This window comes from Myotis nattereri (genome assembly GCF_964212035.1).
Source record: "Myotis nattereri genome assembly, chromosome: 15".
Lineage (NCBI taxonomy): Eukaryota > Metazoa > Chordata > Mammalia > Chiroptera > Vespertilionidae > Myotis > Myotis nattereri.
Genome location: NC_138090.1, coordinates 53,212,222 through 53,233,930, shown reverse-complemented (window position 1 = coordinate 53,233,930; position 21,709 = coordinate 53,212,222). Strand labels below are relative to the sequence as shown.

The 21,709-nt window shown below is 41.8% G+C and overlaps 1 long non-coding RNA gene across 1 annotated transcript; it reads right to left on the bottom strand.

Moving 5' to 3' along the window:
* Positions 1–614: 614 nt before the first annotated feature.
* Positions 615–20,145, bottom strand: LOC308530455. The gene is made up of 5 exons (XR_013996851.1): positions 19,658–20,145; positions 16,635–16,761; positions 14,810–14,883; positions 4,004–4,595; positions 615–1,318 (listed from the first exon to the last, which is right to left on the bottom strand). It is a non-coding gene; the product is annotated as an uncharacterized lncRNA (long non-coding RNA).
* Positions 20,146–21,709: the final 1,564 nt, after the last annotated feature.

Below are 21,709 nucleotides of genomic sequence, written 5' to 3'. Positions count from 1 at the left end.
GGAGTGGGTAAGGGGAAGAGATCTACCGAAGGACTTGTATGCACGCATATAAGCCAAACCAATGGACATGGACAACAGGGGGATGAGAGCATGAGTGTAGGAGAGGGAGGTTAGGGGTTAATGGGGGGGCTGAGAACACATTTGTAATACCTTAACTAATAAAGAATTTAAAACAACAACAACAAAACCTGCCTAGATTGCACAGCTCAGTGGTTGAGCATAGAACTATGAACCAGGTCAAGGTTTCATTCCTGGTCAGGGCACATGCCCTGGTTGAGGGCTCCACCTCCAGTGTGAGGTATGCAGGAGGCAGGGGTCCATGATTCCCTCTCACCATTGATGTTTCTATCTCTATCTCCCTCTCCCTTCCTCTCTGCATTTAATAAAAATTATATTTAAAAATTTTAAAATATATAAAAATAAAATAATAAAACCTTAACATAGTAAAATAAAAATACTTTAAATTTTTCAAAACTCATATTATTTCTGAGAAAACCAGGAGGCCTGTGTGGACCATGCTTAGCGTGGTTCAGGGTTCAGGATCTGGAGAAGGTCTTGCGCAAATGACAGAGACAAGAAATAATAATTCAGTCTTGCCAATTAATTTCTTCCTTGGTGGGGTGCCATTCATAAGACTTTTTACATAATGGCTAGTGGCAGGTGTCTTAGTAAAGTTACATTTTCTGCAGCTCTCCCTAGAGCAAGTAGTGATAGATGTATTTGGGCTTTTGTCTCCCCCTTCTTTGGTGTTCATACTAGCCAGAAGCCTCTCTTTTAATTTACACACAAAGGAGCAGTGGTTTGATTCTGTGTCATACAAAAGGGAAGCTGGGTGGCGACACCCGTATAATTATACTTTGCCCATATACTTCTTTCCCCCACCCCTCCTGGGTGACCAAGGCGTTTGGTATTATTGGTGACTACATTAGGCGGGGGATCAGTCCACGTAAGGGGTCTTGCCCATGGTGGGTCAGGAACATAAGTCCAAAATACTTCCCCATTTGCTCCTGGCAGTATTACTGCACAGCTGATTACTGCTAGCATGGCAAGAAAGGCGTTCTCAGAATTCTGGTCTCCTCACAAATTTGCTCAGCTTTCAGGTGATCTCCGGGCTGTTCGCCATCAGCTTCATCCTCCTCCCACTCCTAATCTTCAGTGGGTTGCTTGGGGCTGCTGCTGTCTGCCACTGGGGTAGGCGATTGTCTGTAAGGTGTGGCTCCAGGTGCAAGGTCCTCATTAACCTGGTCAGGTCCTCCCACGGATCCATGTTGAATTTTAATATTTCTTGCGGGAATCCACACAGGCTTGGAGAAATTTTCTGGAAATATATACAAGCATACCCTCAACAAAATGTTAAAAGGGGGTTGGGGCCCTTCCATAAACCAGACTCAGGATCTTTCCATTTATCCCAGTGGTTCTCAACCTGTGGGTTGCGACCCCTTTGGCGTCGAACAACCCTTTCACAGGGGTCGCCTAAGACCATCCTGCATATCAGATATTTACATTACGATTCATAACAGTAGCAACATTACAGTTATGAAGTAGCAACGAAAATAATTTTATGGTTGGGTCACATGATCACAGGAACTGTATTTAAAGAGCCAGATGGTTGAGAACCACTGATTTATCCTGACCATTTTCTTTTGGCTTATTCTAACACCAGTGTATTTCCATGGATGCCTTCCCATCGGCATCACAAGTGAAAAAATTTAAAGTGATTAAGGCGTGGTATAGACTACTTAAAGGCTACTTCTCCATAATCCCCCTTTTCTGTTTTTCAATTTGGGATTTTAGCCTTTGGTGTTGATGCACTGTAATTGCCTGTCCCTGTGAATTATATGGTATTCCTGTAATGTGCTGAATTTTCCACTTTTTACAAAATTGCTGGAAATGACAGCTTGTGTACGTGGGTCCATTGTCAGTTTTAATAATTTTTGGAATTCCCATCATGGCAAAAGCAGCTAGGCAATGATTAGTAACCTGTTTTGCCGTTTCCCCTGTAGATGCAGTAGCCCAGAGGACTTTTGAAAAGGTGTCTAGAGACATGCAATGCTCCAAGGCATCCAAAGGGAGTATAGTGTGTCATATCCATTTGCCAGTTATGGTCCCTTATTAATCCTCTAGGGTTAATTCCTGTGTTAGGCCCTTGAGGCAGATGTAACATGCAAGTGCAACATTACTTAATAATCTGTTTTGCCTGCTTCAAGTGATTGAGAATTGTTTGGACAACATTTTGGCAGGCTGATGTAAAAGCTGATGAGATTCTGAGGCCTGTTTTAATAAAGCAACCAACTGTTGAGCACGTGCATTTCCTTTTGTGAGTGGGCCAGGTAATATACTGTGAGCCCTGATGTTAGTGATATAAAAAGGATATTGTCTCTGTTGTACAATCTGAACTTGTTTAAATAGTAAAAATAAACTTTGGTCACTGAGCCATTTTAACTGAGCAGTTTCAATTCTATTCACTAGGCCCGCAGTGTAAGAAGAGTCAGAGATAATATTAAGAGGCTCTTGGAAATCCTGCAATGCAGCCTTAATAGCTTCTAATTCAATTCTTTGTTCAGAAGTATGACTGGTCAGTATGATTCGGTCTGAATTCATTGCATGGTAGGCGGCTTTCCCATTAGATGATCCATCAGTAAAAACAGTTAATGCTCCAGGAATAGGTTCCTGCCTAGTATTTTTGGGTATAATAATAGGGATATAATATAGAAATTGTAGTAATTTGTCTTTTAATAGGTGACAACTAAGTTCCCCTGAATATCCACTTAGTCCAATTCGCCAATTTAAATCAGTTTGAAATAACATTTCTAATTGTTTCCCAGTGAGGGGAAGATAGATGCACTGGGGTTCTTCTCTAAGCTGCCTGCAGTGATTTCTAAGCTGAGATATCAACTGAGCCAGCCGTGGGCAAACTATCCCGCCCGTTTGAAATGAATAAAACTAAAAAACAAAAAAAGACCGTACCCTTTTATGTAATGATGTTTACTTTGAATTTATATTAGTTCACACAAACACTCCATCCATGCTTTTGTTCCGGCCCTCCGGTCCAGTTTAAGAACCCATTGTGGCCCTTGAGTCAAAAAGTTTGCCCACCCCTGAACTGAGCCATCAGTTCTACATATGTAACTGCAGTTTTAGAGGACAGATGCCCTAGGTGGACCCATTCAATAATAGCAGGAGAGTTTTTATTTTGGAAGATGACTCTAGTGGGACTATTTGCAGTAGGGTTAATCTGTCCCAATAAAGGCAATTCAGGCTGTACCCGTGCTACTTGAGTTGAGGAGATTGTGTGTTCAATTCTTAGCAACTCTTTCCTAGCTTCATCTGTTAATATTCGGTGTGAGGAAAGATTAGAGTCACCTCTAAGTATATTAAATAAATTTGTCATTTCTCCCATTGCGATTTTCAGATAAGGTCTTAACCAGTTAATGTCCCCTAATAATTTCTGAAAGTTATTTAAAGTTTTAAGGCAACCTTTTTGTATTTCCAACTTTTGAGGCCTAATACATTGGTTTTCAGTTACGGTTCCCAGATACTTGAAAGGCATCTCTTTCTGTACCTTTTCTGGAGCAATTTTAAAGCTCCATTTAGGGAGTTTCTTTTCTAATTAGGAAAACATTGCTAAAGTCTGCTCTTCCCGTGGACTTGCTAAGAGCAAGTTATCCAAGTAATGAATAACATAACATCGGGAATATTTGTCCCTTAAAGGCTGAACAGCTTGAGCTAAATATTTTTGACACAAGGTGGGGCTATTGGCCATTCCTTGAGGCAAAACCTTCCATTGATATCTTTTCATGGGTTCTATATTATTAATAGATGGCACTAAAAATGCAAATCTTTATCTTGAGATGCCAAGGGAATGGTGAAAAAACAATCCTTAAACTCTCCTACTATAAGAGACCAATCTAGCGGGATTTGCAAAGGTGCTGGGAGTCCAGGCTGTAAAGCTCCCATGGGATGCATAGTAGCGTTAACCGCTCTAAGATCATGTAATACTTGCCATTTTCCTGCCACCTTCTTAGGTATATTAGTCGTATTCAAATTGATCACTGGGCCTGGTTGCAAAGAATAATTCAGAAAGGATATTCAAGTAAAATCTGCAGACGTCTCATGATTATTTCTGTTCTTACGTTTCTCATTGTTCATAACCTGATAGCCACTTATAACAGATACCGGGAGTCACAAGATGTCCACACAATCCAACTAGAATTGCCGAGGTGTCTCATTAACAAGGATCAAATCGATGCCTCACAAAAGGAGAAACGGAAGTACGCCAAGTCAGGATGATATGAAATTAAACCTGGACGCCTTTGGGCTTTTGGGCCTTTTTAAAGTTTCTTGAGCATTTTTAAATAGAAATAAATTCGGGTTTCAAAAACTTGGTTTCCTTTAGGATGTTCTTGTTTGTCCCCTATTGCCTCTGTGAAAATTCTTCCTGCTTTCAAATTCATGTCATGTTGCCCTGGCAGGGTAGCTGAGTTGGTTAGAGCATTGTCTCGCTGCACCAAGGATAGCGATTTGATCCCCAGTCAGGACACAGATGAGTGGAACAACAAATCCATGTTTCTTTCTCTCCCCTTCCTATGTCGTCTCTAAAATTAAAAAAAAAAAAGAAAAATATTGAACATCTTGTGTCTGCAATGACTTTGTCTGTCCTTTGGGTGGCACGTGCATAGGAACTGATACTTATCACCTTGTAAAATTCAGCACTGGACAGCAGAGAAGTAATAAATGTGGGGCTTTCATTTCAATCTCTGCTTACTTGCTGTCCCTGGAACTAGAGTGATGGCTTGGAAAACACTCCAGGGACAGCTAATGCCAATGGACATACTTCTGGTCAGGCTGTGAATATACAAAATAACTTTGCATCCAAATTTAAAAAGAGAATAAAACCAGTATAACACGGCTTAATTCCTCCCAATAAAGAAGTTAATGGGATAACAATGAGAAATTCTTATGGTTTCTAATGAAAATCAGGACAAGAAAAATCATTCCAATTACAAAGTACACAGATGCCAATTTGTGGTATTCCAAAACTTCATATTAAAAACTATAGGTATCACTATGTCAATGTTCTCATGTAAAAACCCCATCTGAGTGGGCCAGAGAGTTGTTTTTTTCTCTTAAAGCAAGAAGAAATGAAAACAGAAAGAAAACAACCGTAGTGAGAAAACCCCCAGTTCATCTGTGGTATACAGCTCAGGTGGCGTGGGTCTCAGGCTGAGCCCCGGCAGGCCCTCCAAGCCACCTGCATCACACATTATTGACCACTGACTAGTCTGTGTTACCAAGCGTTCAAATGTACCCGTGTTTGCACTCAAATATATTTGGGCTTCTCTCTCAGGTTTTAAATATTTTTGCTAATCAGTGCAGTTGTCAATGCAATTTTTATATTCCTTAAAAGATGGAAGAAGCCGTAACCGGTTTGGCTCAGTGGATAGAGCGTTGGCCTGCGACTGAAAGGTCCCAGGTTCGATTCCGGTCAAGGGCATGTACCTTGTGGTGGGCACATCCCCAGTAGGAGGTGTACAGGAGGCAGCTGATCGATGTTTCTCTCTCATTGTTGTTTCTAGCTCTCTATCCCTCTCCCTTCCTCTCTGTAAAAAATCAATAAAATATATTTAAAAAAAAAAAAAAAAAAAGATGGAAGAGCCGAAACCGGTTTGGCTCAGTGGATAGAGCGTCGGCCTGCGGACTGAAGGGTCCCAGGTTCGATTCCGGTCAAGGGCATGTACCTGGGTTGCGGGCACATCCCCAATGGGAGATGTGCAGGAGGTGGCTGATTGATGTTTCTCTCTCATCGATGTTTCTAACTCTCTATCTCTCTCCCTTCCTCTCTGTAAAAAATCAATAAAATATCGAATCATGGCCTACGTACTTCATGAATATAAAGCAAAATATTTGCCAAATTATGATGTCATTCATTGCATTAAAAATTCCAAACTACTGAGTGGAAGTTACAGGGGCTTGAAAGGCTGATGTGGGACAGGAAGTTTTACATGCTGTGGTTCCACCACTGCCAAAGGAATAGAGCTTAGAAGACAAAGTGAAAAATCAGAGAGGAACAGGAAATGAGAAATGAAAGACATAGAATTAATTTTTCTGAGTTCAGCCAGCAGTGCAGCCTGCGAAAGATGTCCTCGCTCCACATGCAGAATTCATGCCAATTCTGCATCCTGGGTACATCTATGTCACTGATATTGCAATATTCCTCTTAATTATGGCAATCTATTACACAGACAGCACTGTACTGAGTGTAGTTCTGGTCACCTAAATGTGACAACCACAAATTGACATGCCCTCAAAAGTGTGTTCAGCTGAACACATTGGCACAGAAAAGGAAGTAACTTTGATGACATCATTTACAAAACTCGAGAACTATTTTAAAAGATTTATTCAATAGGATTATTCTCTAATAGAAGAAAATATTGTGCCTTACAATATACCCAATATTCCATGGGAATGTGTACACAAGTAAGTCCATATAATATACAACAGCTCATAGATCTTTAAGGCAGAAACAATTAACCCCATGAGTTCACTCACACAAACACCAGGAATAAAATAGCAGCATCAAGTGATATGGGAGGACAATCAAATTAATATTTCCTTTTCAAAAGACTTCAAATAATTTCAATATGAGATAACACTCTAAGTAATTGTACATATGGAAACATCAATTCCTTTGATATATTCAAGTATACAAACATTACCTAACATTTAAAGTTTGGAGTACACTGTGCGTACTGATTTATGGCTATACCTGAAAGGCATTTTGGCTATCGATCTAGTGAAAATTCAGTGATACTTTAAAATTCATAATCAATTACATACTTGGATAAAGTTTTTACATCTTTAAAGTCACTTAAGACAAAATTCTTGGAGTTTTATAAATTGTATATTTTAAACGAAAGTCCTTCCTCCTATATCAAAACCATAAAATTTCTACCCAATTATAATCCCTGATAAGACTGTGTAGCTGGGCAAGTGGAATGAAGTTAACTATAAGAGGACGTTCTGCCAAGAAAAGGCAGGGGCCTGCAAGCAGGCCACATCAGAACAAAGTCTTGCAAGCAAGACTTATTGTTCAGAGGCAGAACTTTCCTTGAGGTGATAAATAGTCCATGAAGGCATGGAAAGTTCAAGGGAAGGTACACTGCTGCAGGTGGAAAGGGTCTTCATATAACATAGGAAATTAATAATTTAATGTATAACTTAGCTCAGATGATCTCATAAGCATGCTTGTTAATCACTGTCACTTACTGTACTCCATTGTTATTTGCTGTACTCCCCAAATAAAAGCCGTAAGAGCTTTGGGGGCTTTGCTACTTGCCTGAGCAAGTGGTAGCCTTTGCTTCCCTAAACTCATCCTGCACGCCGAGATCACCTCAGCGTCACCGTTCACAAACAGAACATCAACAGTCTGGGGCCGTAGATCCAACTATACAATTTCCCACATTCTTCAGTTTTAAGGTTTCTCCCTAGAATAAATCCCAATGTGAGGAATAAGCTTTGGATGCTGATGAAAGACTTTAATGTTTACATCTGTATTGTTTCTCCCCAGTATGAATTCTGATGTCAGGTAAGGTTCGCATAGTGAGTAAGCTTTGTCACATTCTTTGTATCTGCTGGGCTTCGATCCAGTAATAATTCCAAGAGGTTCTATGACATATAAATGAGGATATATACTTTGACATATGCCTGATAATTTGTAAGACCTTATTTTATTTTAAATATATTTTATTGATTTTTTTTACAGAGAGGAAGAGAGAGAGAGAGAGAGAGAGAGAGAGAGAGAGAGAGAGAGAGAGAGAAACATCGATGAGAGAAAAACATCGATCAGCTGCCTCTTGCACACCACCCACTGGGGGTGTGCCCGAAAGCAACGTACATATCCTTGGCCGGAATCGAACCTAGGATCTTTCAGTCCGCAGGCCGAAGCTCTATCCACTGAGCAAAACCGGTCAGGGCTTTAAGACCTTAACATTCTCAGTGTAACTTCAACCATTGAAACTGAAATCCTTAGATGAAAATTTTATATTTTTGCTGTTTTTCTTTAGAATGTTTCCTAAAAAGTTGAGCAGGTTAGACCTCAGTTTAAAGGCTTTCTCACATTTTCTACAGTGTAAAGCTTCCCTCCACTATAAAATCTCTGATGTTCAGTAAATTTTGAGCTGTGGGTAAAGGCTCCAGCCGAAAGTCTACATTTTTAAGGACTGTCTTTAGTATGAGGTCTCTCAGGTACAGTAAGACATGAATGCCTTTTAAAGGCTTGTCTACATTTTTCACATTCATAAGGCTCTTGCCAGTATCCATTCTGTGATGTTAGTAAGTTCTCACAGCTGGTAAAGAATTCACGACACTCCTCACATTTTAAAAAATATATATATTTTATTGATTTTTTACAGAGAGGAGGGGAGAGGGACTCCGCAATGGGGGCGGGGCCGAGCCTGGCAGCCAGGCCTGTGCAGGGACAGAGGGAGGGAGGGGCAGGAGGGAAGAGGCAGCCCTGGTTGCTTGCATCTCGCTCCTATTGGGGACAGCCTTTCCTTGTTCATTGCGTTTGAATTACCCATATCATTACTCCTAATATTTGTAACAGTACCGGGAAACTCACTTTCCCTGGTAGGTAAGCTGGTTCTGAATATGAACACCAATCACAAAGAAATGGTGGAAAAGCCCCAGGCATTTGGCAATGGAGATGGTCTCCTTGTTACAAACCACATCTGCAATCTTGGGGACTATTTCCTTCATTCCTCTATTTCCATTTACTTTACTGTGTGCTTGTTGACCTCCCCATACTTGATTTTCAAGCACCAACCATGGCAAACTCACACATGGAAAGACTACAGTTCACAAACATGTGTCACTCCAACACTTTTGTTGAGCCACAGACCTGAAGGAACATTTTTTCTTCATCTTCATAAAACACTTACTTTGTCCCTGGGTCAGATGCAGCCAGAGTACTGCACAGCTCTTCTGATCTGAGTTGCTCTGAGTCCATATATTCTTTTGAATTCTCCTGGACTATGTCAACTATCTGGGCAGGTTCCTTCTCGAACTCTGCCCACTACACTAACTGTTGGACCCGAGCCCCTCTGACTAGGGACTGGACCTTCTTGGATGCCAGGTCTTAGACAAGCAATGAGAAGTTGCGAGTGTATACGAATCAGTCTTTATTGCAAAAGCCAGGGGCCATAAAGCCAACAGACAAAATAGCTCTTCACAGCAAAATTCCATACACGGCAGCTGCACACTGGCTGGTAAACACATACATCTGTTCCATAAAGCGGCAGCACCCTCAACAGCCTCTGTACCTAGAGCCTCACATAGCAGCGGATCTGAACTCTCTGCCCTAGCAGCTTCTCCAGCCTCTCCTGGTTCAGCAGCTTCTCCTGTCTCCCCTGCCCGATAAGCCTGGTCTCTGTAGCCTTACATAGTAACTACCTCTGAGCTTCTTTCTCAGCACACTGGCTGGTTAACATGGCAGTTATATCTGAGTTCTTAGCCTTACATCGTAGCAGTACCAGCTCTCAGCTCCAACTGAGCTCTCTAGCCTTAGTAATGTACTTTCAATAGTATTTACACAAAAGAGGCTACTTGACAACAGTGACATCAATGATTTGGCTTCAGCAAGGCATGCATGCACACTGTACCATAATTCTTGTCCCCACACCTGCTTATGGTAGCTCAGCCTTGAACATTTGATTAAGATTCCCATGTTCAGAGTGACCTTAGCCGTTTGGCATACTATCAACAAGGCCTCCATGCTCTAATTAGCCTTGACTATCTGAGAACTCTGGCATGGTTCCCACACCCTGTCATCATCTTATATATATTTTCAAGTCACAAAGTCTCGACACAATCCAGTGATTTATGTATGCCCTGCTGTGTTTAATGGGAAAAATGAAAGTGAAATATATAATCAGGGTCAAAGTGTGTGGAAGAAATGGTTAGAAAAAATATATTAAGAAATTGTAATGCCACCCTGGCCGGTTTGGCTCAGTGGATAGAGTGGTGGCCTGTGGACTGAGGGGTCCCAGTGGGGAGTGTGCAGGAGGCAGCTGAATTGATGTTTCTCTCTCATCGATGTTTCTAACTCTCTATCCCTCTCCTTCTCCCTTCCTCTTGTAAAAAATCAATTAAAAAAAAATTGTAATACCATCCAAAATGAACCATGAAATATATTGCTTCTTACCCTAATTTGAAATCAACATTTTAATATCCTATGGAAATCTATTCTTTAAGTAATATAATTTAGTATTGGTTTTCTTTCATAATATAGATGCATTAGTTTTTAAAAATTATCCTACACAAAGTATATAAATAGCAGTTAACAATAATTTTCAACAACCATATCCTACAATAGAACTCATAAGTGCAGAAATAAAGAAATGTAATAATGTATTAGCAGGGGAAAAAATCAGGGTCTTTCCCAACCAACAATCAGCAGTTCCCAGAGTAAAGGCTATCTCACATTTTCTACATAGTAAGAATGCCACACAGAAGGCTTTGCCACATTCTCTACATTTATAAGGCTTCTCTTCACTATAAATTCTTTATGTTGAGTAAGTTTTGAGCAGTGGATAAAAGCACTAGCACATTCTCTATTTTTGAAAAGTCTCTCTTCAGTATGAAGTCTCTCAGGTACAGTAAGATATGAATAGCTTTTGAAGGCTTTTCCACATTTTTCACAATCATAAGGCTTCTTCCCAGTATAAATTCTGTGATATTGCCAAAACCAGTTTGGCTCAGTGGATAGAGCGTCAGTCTGCGGACTGAAGGGTCCCAGGTTCGATTCCGGTCAGGGGCATGTACCTTGGTTGCGGGCACATTCCCAGTAGGGAGATGTGCAGGAGGCAGCTGATCAATGTTTCTCTCTCATCGATGTTTCTAACTCTCTCTCTCTCTCCCTTCCTCTCTGTGAAAAATCAATAAAATAAATTTTTTTTTTAAATATATTTTATTGATTTTTTACAGAGAGGAAGGGAGAGAGACAGAGAGCCAGAAACACCGACGAGAGAGAAACATCGACCAGCCGCCTCCCGCACATCCCCCACTGGGGATATGCCCGCAACCCAGGCACATGCCCCCGACCGGAATCGAACCCGGGACCCCCCAGTCCGCAGGCCGACGCTCCATCCACTGAGCCAAACCGGTCTCGGCAAAAATCAATAAAATAAATTTTTTTAAAAAATTCTGTGATATTAAGTTCTTGCAGTTGGTACAGGACTAACAACACTAACATCTGTGACACTTCTCTCAACTATGGACACTGCTGTACAGAAAGGCAGGAACACTGGTTAAAGGCTTTGCCACATTCTCTACATTTATAGGGCTTCTCTCCAGCATGAACTCTCTGATGATAAGTAAGGTTTGTTGCCCTCCTGAAAGTTTTGCCACATTCTTTACATTTATAAGACTTCCCTCCACTATGAATACTCCGATGAACTCTATACCTTGAGGACCTCCTGAAGGCTTTGCCACATTTGCCACATTTATAAGGTTTCTCGCCGGTATGAACTCTCTGATGATATGTAAGGGATGAGGACCTGCTAAAGGCTTTCCCACATTCTCTACATTTGTAGGGCTTCTCTCCAGTATGAACTCTCTGATGATAAGTAAGAGATGAGGACCTGCTAAAGGCTTTGCCACATTCTCTACATTTGTAGGGCTTCTCTCCAGTATGAACTCTCTGATGACAAGTAAGGTTTGTTGCGGTACGGAAGGCTTTGCCACATTCTCTACATTTATGGGGCTTCTCTCCAGTATGAATTCTCTGATGATAAGTAAGACTTCTTGGCATACTGAAGGCTTTGCCACATTCTCTACATTTGTAGGGCTTCTCTCCAGTATGAACTCTCTGATGATAAGTAAGGTTTGTTGGCCCACTGAAGGCTTTGCCACAGTCTTTACATTTATAAGGCTTCTGTCCAGTATGAACTTTCTGATGATAAGTAAGGGATGATGCTACACAGAAAGTTTTGCCACAATCTGCACATTTAAAAGGCTTCTCTCCAGTATGAAGTCTCTGATGAGAAGTAAGAGATGAGGACCTGCTAAAGGCTTTGCCACATTTGCCACATTTGTAAGGTTTCTCTCCAGTATGAACTCTCTGATGGTATGTAAGGGTTGAGGACTTGCTAAAGGCTTTGCCACATTCTCTACATTTGTAGGGCTTCTCTCCAGTGTGAACTCTCTGATGATAAGTAAGGTTTGTTTGCCCACGGAAGGCTTTGACACATTCTTCACATTTATAAGGCTTCTCTCCAGTGTGAATTCTCTGATGGTAAGTAAGGTCTGTTTGCCCACGGAAGGCTTTGCCACATTCTTCACATTTATAAGGATTGTCTACAGTATGAACTTTCTGATGATAAGTAAGGTCTGATGCTACACGGAAAGTTTTGCCACAATCTGCACATTTAAAAGGCTTCTCTCCAGTATGAACTCTCTGATGATAAGTAAGAGATGAGGACCTGCTAAAGGCTTTGCCACATTCTCTACATTTGTAGGGCTTCTCTCCAGTATGAACTCTCTGATGACAAGTAAGGTTTGTTGCGGTACGGAAGGCTTTGCCACATTCTCTACATTTATGGGGCTTTTCTCCAGTATGAACTCTCTGATGGCGATTAAAACTTGAGGTATTACTGAATCCTTTGCCACATTCTCCACATTTATAAGGCTTCGCTCCGGTATGCTCTCTCTGATGATAAGTAAGAGATGAGGTGTTGCAAAAAGCTTTGCCACATTCTCTAAATTTATAGGGCTTTTTTCAAGTATGAATTCCCTCAAGTTCACACAGATTTGAAAGAAAATTAAATGCTTTACCACAGTCTTTTTAAAAAAATGTATCTTATTGATTTTTTACACAGAGGAAGGGAGAGGGATAGAGAGTTAGAAATATCAATGAGAGAGAAACATCCATCAGCTGCCTCCTGCACGCCCCCTACTGGGGATGTGCCCGCAAACGAGGTACATGCCCTTGACTTGAATCGAACCCGGGACCCTTCAGTCCGTAGGCTGACGCTATCCACTGAGCCAAAGGGGTCAGGGCGCTTTACCACATTCTTTATATGTATAATGTTTTTCTCCAGTAGGGATTTTCTTAAATTTATTTAGACTGAATATTTGACTGAAAACTCTCTCGTATGGGTTAAATTTGTAACCTTTCCATATGGTATGAATATTATCTTGTTCAGTATGATTTGAAGATTGCTTAAATGATTTGTCATATTTAATTCGTTTCTTTGTCTTCCCTACAGGATGAATAAACTGATGTATATTTAGATTTGACATTGGGCCAAAGCCTTTTACACCTTTATAACAGTTTTCTGGAGGCTGAATTTTCTGATGTTTATTAGGATTTGACTTGTGGTTAAAATTTTTCCAATATTCCTTGCACTGGTAACCTCTATCTTCAATACATGTATTCTGGTAATCATTGAAGGTGTAAAGGCATTTAGTGAAAGCTATTATTTCATTATACATGTATACTTTTTTCAAATAACTATTTTGTGGTAACTATTAAACCATGATGGTATAAAAAAACACACACACATTCCAGCCATAGCCTGTTTGGTTCAATGGATAGACCTGCAGATTAAAGGGTCCCGAGTTCAATTCTGATCAAAGGCACGTACCTCAGTTGCAAGCTCCTCCCAGGCCCGAGCCCTGTTTGGGGCACACGCAGAAGGCAACCAATTGATGGGTTTCTCTCAAATCGATATTTCTCTATGACTTTCTTTCCTGCTATCTAAAAATCCAGGGAAAAATATCCTTGGGTAAGGATTCAAAACAAAAGAGAAAAAAAATGTAAAAAACAACCATCCTGCCAGGCCCATGTGCCTTGGTGATTAAGTGCTGACCTATAAACCAGGAAGTCATGGTGCGATTCTCAGTCAGGCATATACCTGGGCCAGGGACTGATTCCCCAGTGGGGGGCATCCAGCAAGCAGCTGATCATTGATTCTCTCACGTCATTGATGCTTCTATGTCACTCTCTCTCCCTTCTTCTTTGAAATCAATTAAAATAAAATAAAATGAAATAAAAAATACACTGCTTCCTGGCTGGTGTGGCTCACTGAGTGAGTGTCAACCCATGAACTAGGAGGTCACAATTCAATTCCCCATCAGGGCACATGGCTGGGTTGGGAGCTCAATCCCCAATGGGGGACAGGCAGCAGGCAGGCAATGAATGATTCTCTTATTGATGTTTCTATCTCTCTTTTCCTCTCTCTGAAATCAATAAAGACTTTTTTTTAATAAAACACTCCTAAGTTTCTGAAAATTGACATGTTTCAAAAACATTAATCAATGGAAGCATAATGATACATTTAATGAAGAAACCACCAAACTGATTGCATTTAAACAATATCTGTGCATTATAAATCACTAAATTCTATAAGTGACTTATTGAAAGTTTAATCCAAGACTACATTGTAAACAATTTTTATAATTATTTACAGTATGGATTATGTGAGATTCTAGATTTTCCCTATTTACGTTCCAAGAATGTATAAGATTTAAAAAAATTGCACTTGTTTTTCACATTTAGAAACATTTCACATTTAGAAAAATTTCACATTTATTTCACATTGATCTACAGCTATAACTAATGGAAATTAGGAGTATTATCAAATGTGTGATATCTTTGACTTCCTTAAATAACAAGAATATTATTATGAATAACTGTCCCAGGTTACTTCTGGCAATATTAACATACTTTCTTCTCATCTTACATTTTTCCTCTAATTCCAAGGCTTTCACTAAATGTACATTATCAAAGCCATACCTTCCATTATCTTACCAGTATTATTTTAGGGAATAAAGCTTCCATTTCTGCCTTTTGTAGCATGGCCTGTTTGTCTTCAGATAAGGTAGCTAGAAGATATGATACAAAATTTCCCAGTTATGATATTAAACTTACTAACAATTACTGACCAAATTACTTTTTTTAAAAATATACAACCCTAGCCGGCTTGGCTCAGTGGATAAAGCATCAGTCTGCAGACTGAGGGGTCCCAGGATTGACCCCGACCAAGGGCACATGCCGGGGTTGCAGGCTTGATCCCCAGTAGGGGACGTGCAGGAGGCAGCCGATCAATGATTCTCTCTCATCATTGATGTTTCTATCTCTCTCTCTTTCTCCCTTCCTCTCTGAAATCAATAAAGAAATATATTAAAAAAAAAAAAATACACACACACACACACACACACACACACACACATATCCCAGCCGGCATATCTCAATGGTTGAGCATCGACCTATGAACCAGGAGGTCACGGTTCGATTCCCAGTCAGGGCATATGCCCAGGTTGTGGGCTTAATCCCCAGTGTGGGGTGTGCAGGAGGCACTGATCAATGATTCTCTCTCATCACTGATGTTTCAATGATGAGAGAGAATATATATTGCATATATTCTTTATATATGCAATAAAGAATATGCATATACTTTATTGATTTCAGAGAGGAAGGGAGAAAGAGAGATAGAAGCATCAATGATGAGAATCATTGACCAGCAATCCAGATGTGTGCTTTTGACAAGGAAAGGAACCTTTGGGCCTTTGGTGGGCAGTCAGAAACTCTAGGCTGAAGTTCTAACCTGAAGCACACTGGACAAGGCATCATTGGTTGCTTCTTGTATTCGTCCTAAAGGGGATCAAACCCACAACCTTGGTGGACAGGGATAACACTCTTAAGCAACAGAGAACCCCAGCCATGGACCAAAGTGCTCTTTCATTTGAACTGAAAAGATGACAAAGACTTGCTTAGAGACAGCAAGACCTATTTACTAGAAAATGGACCATGAGTTTTGATAGAGATTCTCGCATTTCCAATCCAGTTTGTCCTCTGGTCAGAAGACATGGTAGAATGTTAGAATATTCTAGAAAACTAGAGGCCCAGTGTACGAAATCTGTGCATGGGTAGGGTCCCTAGGCCTGGCCAGCAATCAGGGCCAATCTATGGAGCAACCAGCAGGGCGATCGGTCCCCCCACCCCCACCCCGCTGGCACCGGCCTTAGCTGGCCTGGGGCCTGCTGGCTGGGGGGAGCTCCTGCGTTGAGTGTCTGTCCCCTGGTGGTTACTGTGCATCATAGTGACTGGTCATTCCGCCATTCGGTCGATTTGCATTTTAGGATTTTATTATATAGGATTATTTTCTAATATACTGTTTTCAGATAGTACCTAAATTAGTCTAGACCAGTGGTCGGCAAACTGTGGCTCGGCAAGCCGCGGCTCACGAGCCACACGTGGCTCTTTGGCCCCTTCAGTGTGGCTCTTCCACAAAATACCGACTTCTGTGCATGGGCCACGAAGTTTCAATCACACTGCCCGCACGTGGTACTTTGTGGAAGAGCCACACTCAAGGGGCCAAAGAGCCGCATGTGGCTCGCGAGCCGCGGTTTGCCAAACACGGGTCTAGACAACATGTAAAAATTCAAACACTGATTTCCTACTTCACATGCATCACAAATCTTTTCTTTTGTACCAGAAAACCCCCAATTTGTACCTTGAGAGCAAGAATCAGAAAATCTACCATAGAAAGCAGAATTCCCCAGAGATGTTAAAATAATAAAGAAAACAAAACTATGTGGGTGGAGTAGGGACTCAGAAAGGAAGTCATCCTCACCCAGGGAGACCAGGTTGCTGTAGTTCTCTAACATCACATCCAGGTACAATTTCTGTTGAACTGGGTCCAGGCATTCCCACTCCTCCTGAGAGAAATCTATGGCCACATCCCTGAAGGTCAGCGGTCCCTGAAATAAAAGACACATTTACCAAGAGGTCACCCGGAGAGTTCATAATGTCACCCAACATGAAAACAGTGTTAGGAGAAGTTGTTTTGACCTAGGAGAGTATCCTGATTTACCCAATAAGATCACTTTGACCCAGTAACATTCTATGATTTGTTTTCTAACACTGACAAATGTGGATGACAGATGTCCACAAATTCACTGCAGAGGTTTTATTTTTCAGGAAAATAAACTTTAAAATTAAGGCATTAACAAAGGCATAGGGCTTTCTGAGAGCTGTACTTGAATTGTTCAGGGTCAGTGGTGTATATTTCTCAGCTGGAGATGTCATGGTAAGATGGAAGTGGAAGCACTTCTTCAAGGGCAACACAGATGACAACAAACTGCACTTTTCTAAAAACACAGGTTCTGATCCGGGTTCTCAGATGGGGCCTGTGTTTCTACATGTGTAATAAGCTCACTTTTTACTTATGATGACAATGTCTGTGGTCCATGTGCTATATTTCTGAATAGAACAGAACAGAAAAGAAAGGACAAAGTTCATACACTATTTTGAACTGAAAGAGTATTTTTATGGAATTTTAGTTCCCTTAAAATAGGAGACATTGGAACCATAATCCTATTTAGAATTTACTCTGAGTAATTTTAGAACAAGATTATTCCGCCTTTGATATGAGATTATTCTGTGAAATATATAATAAAAAGTAAACCTTCAATTTTATCCCAAACTCGATCTACAATTAAAAAAACAAACAACCGCCGAAACCGGTTTGGCTCAGTGGATAGAGCATCAGCCTGCGGACTGAAAGGTCCCAGGTTCGATTCCGGTCAGGGGCACCTGGGTTGCGGGCATATCCCCAGTGGGAGATGTGCAGGAGGCAGCTGATCGATGTTTCTCTCTCATCGATGTTTCTAACTCTCTATCTCTCTCCCTTCCTCTCTGTAAAAAATCAATAAAATATATTTTAAAAAAAAAACAACAACAAAAAACAACCACAGGTCAATGCCCATAAAGAAACCTCATGAATATTCACAGCAGTTTCTGCAACTGAGAACAATAAAGACAGCTTAAGCAAATAAGAAAAAATATCTCAAATAATGTTACCATTTTATATAGAGACAGACACACGTATGTGAACTATGTACAATATAAAAATGATAGAAAACAGAATTGTCAGGTCAGTGAAATCAAGATCATTTTGTGATTCCATTCCATAAATTTCATGAATCTACTTATTAATGATACCTCTCATCTACAATAATAAAAGCATAATATGCTAATTAGACAGGATGTCCTTCCGGACAACCTTCCAGATGAAGCCAGGGCTGTGAGGGAAGTCTGGGTCCCGGGTGCTAGTGGCCGGAAGGAAGCCTAGGTCCCAGGTGCCAGAGGGAAGCCTGGGTCCTGGAGGGAAGCCGGTGACAGCAGCTGGGGGAAGGAAGGCCTACTCTTGCATGAATTTCATGAATCAGGCCTCTAGTGTAGTATAAATACAATAAGGAGAGAAACTCACATAACGATGGAAAACAAATTAGACCTATTATTTCTCAGGTACTCATTTATTTGAAAATTTTTGTGTATCGTTAGTTGACAACTATAATCATATAAATTTAACTGAATTGAAGATACATTAATATGATTTTTGTAAACTTTCCAAAAAAATAAAAAAAAAGTGATAATGTAGAGTATGTCCATGACATGAGTGTAGGATATAATGAAAACTGCCCTAGCCGGTTTGGCTCGGTGGACAGAACGTCAGCCTGCACACTGAAGGGTCCCGGGTTCGATTCCGGTCAAGGGCACATGCCTGAGTTGTGAGCTGGATCCCCAGTGGGGGATGTGCAGGAGGCAGCTGAGTGGTGATTCTCTCTCATCATTGATGTTTCTGTCTCTCCTTTTCCCTTCCTCACTGAAATCAATAAAAATATATTTGCGGGGGGGAGGGGGGAGAGAATATAATGAAAATTTACAGGAAGAAGTCCTGATTGGTTAAAACTCCCATGTCAAAAGCCAATGATCTGTAGGAAACAGAAGTAGAGCATTTATTTTTCAAAGCAAACAGAGGTAAAAAGAAGAGGTGAGTTTCCAGATGAAATATGATGGTTTTTGCACATCTCTCAATAAGTCCCTACCAAGCCCTTGTTACTGATAAAGGGAGACTATTAACTCTACAGTGAGGGGAGCACCTCTGCCATGGTGGACTGGAACAATGGGTATTAGGTGACTGAGGCACAAGGAAGGACAGGACATCACGGCTGTGACATCACTGGCAAAAATATATCAATAAAAAAATCATTATGTGAAAATGATCACAAACAACATTAATTTTTACAAGTGTCAATCCACGTGTATCTCTCATATTCTGTAAGCTATCAGCACATTTAAATAGCAAGACTTTTGTACTAATCTAGTGAGCAAGTCTTTGCTATTTACTCCTCTTTTCAGATTTTTCTGAGTGATTCTGAGCTGTAAAATGTGCATTTTCTTACCCCTGATCTACAGAGCTGATGCTGCAGCCATTTGAACCTAAAAACTTCATTTCCCTTCTTCACCGATATTAGAGCCCCTGGCCCCATCCCAGTAGGGATGTTAGACATGGCTGCCTCCCAAGATTAATCTGTCAGAGAGGGATGTTTTCAGTAGTTGAAAGTCATTAAAGGTGGGAAATCTTCTTGACCTGGTGGAGCCTGCATAACATGAATGCACAGAAGGCACTGGGATAAAGGACAAAACTATATAAACTGCTGACCTTGACTATCGTAAAAAAAACACAGTAATTAAATAAGTACGTAAAGGAAAAGAACATGAATGGCACCAACATCGAAAGTGGCAGGTTCTAAATCCAGAGATGTCAGAGGAAAAGCAAACATAGCCTGTGACCCAGGACACATCTTTTACCTGACAAGCAGCCATTTGGTCCTGGTCCTGATCAGGGACTGGGTTGTCGTCTCAGGAGAGGATATGTTGAAGAGTCACAGACTGTGCCTTCAAAGACGTCAGCTCAGCGTCTTAATCAGCTCACACGACACTCACAGTCAGAAGGACCTGGAAATGAGGAAAGGCCACCCCCTCCTGTCCTTGGTCACAGGAGAGAGTGAGGAACAATGAGCTTCTACATGGAGACCACACTGTGAGTTTTCTAGTGTGTGTCTTCATGTGTCTCTCCTCCCAAAGACATCCACAAACTCCTACAGAAATGAGAACGTGAGCTGCTGTCCTGAACCCCCAAACTAAACAGAGCACCCCCCCTGACCTCCCCTGAACAAAGCCTGCTCCCCTCTCTCACAAAGGCATCCTGCACCCCTCCTGCTATCCCTGTCCGCACCTTCCAATCACCTGGAGGCACCTCAGTAACCAATGATGCCCCACTCAGAGCATCTGTCCAACTTCACGGGGGAAAGTGCACCTGCTGTCGTTTCTTTTTTTAAAAAAATATATATTTTTATTGATTTCAGACAGGAAAGAAGAGGGAGAGGAGATAGAAGCATCAATGAGAGAGTAGCATCGATCTAGAGGGGGATCAAGCCCGAAACCTGGGCATGTGCCCTTCCTGGGAATCAAACCATGACCTCCTGGTTCCCAGGCCCATGCTCAATCACTGACCCTTCCCGCAAGGCCTGATGTCATTTCTTAAAACTCCTCAGGTGATCTGAGAAAAAGCCAAAGAATTTATCTCAGCATGTTTTTAAAATATAAATTAAGTATCAGACATAGAAAAGCTATATCCATGGAAGAGAAAAATAAAAAACAACAAAAGGAAAAACACAATAAACCTAGGCTTCTAATAGTCCTTGAAAAAGCATCCTGTGGTGATAGACTCAAGTCACCCCCTTCTTGCCATCCCAGGAAATGACAAGCGACCCATGCTCTACAGACAAGTCTCTCCTCTCTGAGTGAATAAGGGTTGCAACTGGAATCAAACAGTTATAAAATTCCCAAGCCTTATAAACTGTATTTATAATTCTCATTCAAATCTGTATGACTAAAACAATTCAGCTGTTAAATATATAAAGCCACAAGCCAGTATAGTAGGTCCTCGGGTTACGTTGGGGAGAAGAAACGCGATTTTCGCCATAAGTCGGAACCCACTTACATAATCATCTAGGAGGCGGGTGCAGACCCCCAGGCCGGGAGCCATCCGGGCTCTTTGGGCGGGAAGCGCCGGGAGGGGGGAGGGGCGCAGAGGGCGGGAACCTCCTGACCCAGACTCTCAGCCCCGCGGGGAGCACCGGCGGCCCCGGGAACGGTTTTCAGCAGGAAAACCGCGCGGCAGGCGGTGGCCACAGCCATAGGCGGAGAGACCCCGGGCCGGGGCCTCCGTTTCCGCCCAAAGGCACGTGGCGCCCGCACCGCGCAGCCTCCCGGGACGCCGACTCACCGCTGACAGAGGCTCCGGGGCGGGGACCCCAACAAGGACTCCAGCGCCGGCAGCGCTCTCAGCCTTCCCTGCGGGGAGGGGGACGGGGAGCGTCAGCTTTAAAGACAAACACCCTCCTCAGGGGGAACCGCCACGTTGCCCTCCACAGCCGCGTCCACGTCTGCAAGAAACTGCGCATGCGCCTCCCTGCGGGGTGGGCGGGGCCAGAGCCTGAGCTGAGCGGCTCCGCGATGGGGGCGGGGCCAGGCCTGTGCAGGGACAGAGGGGCGGAGGTCGGGGCAGGAGCGAGGATGCAGCCCTGGTTCCCTGCACCTACTTCCCATTGGTGACACAGCCTTTCCTGTCCAATTTCTTTGAATTAAGCGCATCATTACTCCTAATATTTGTAACACTGCTTTCTACAATTAACATTATGGGGGCCCTCCATGGATTCAGTTTTCGATAAGGTCTTTGCTACGCACATTACATCTATAAGATTTCTCTTACATGTATATTGACTGATGGTTAGTAATGCTTAACTCTAGGTTAAATATATTGCCCAAACCATTATATTTTGAACTCTATATCTTCCA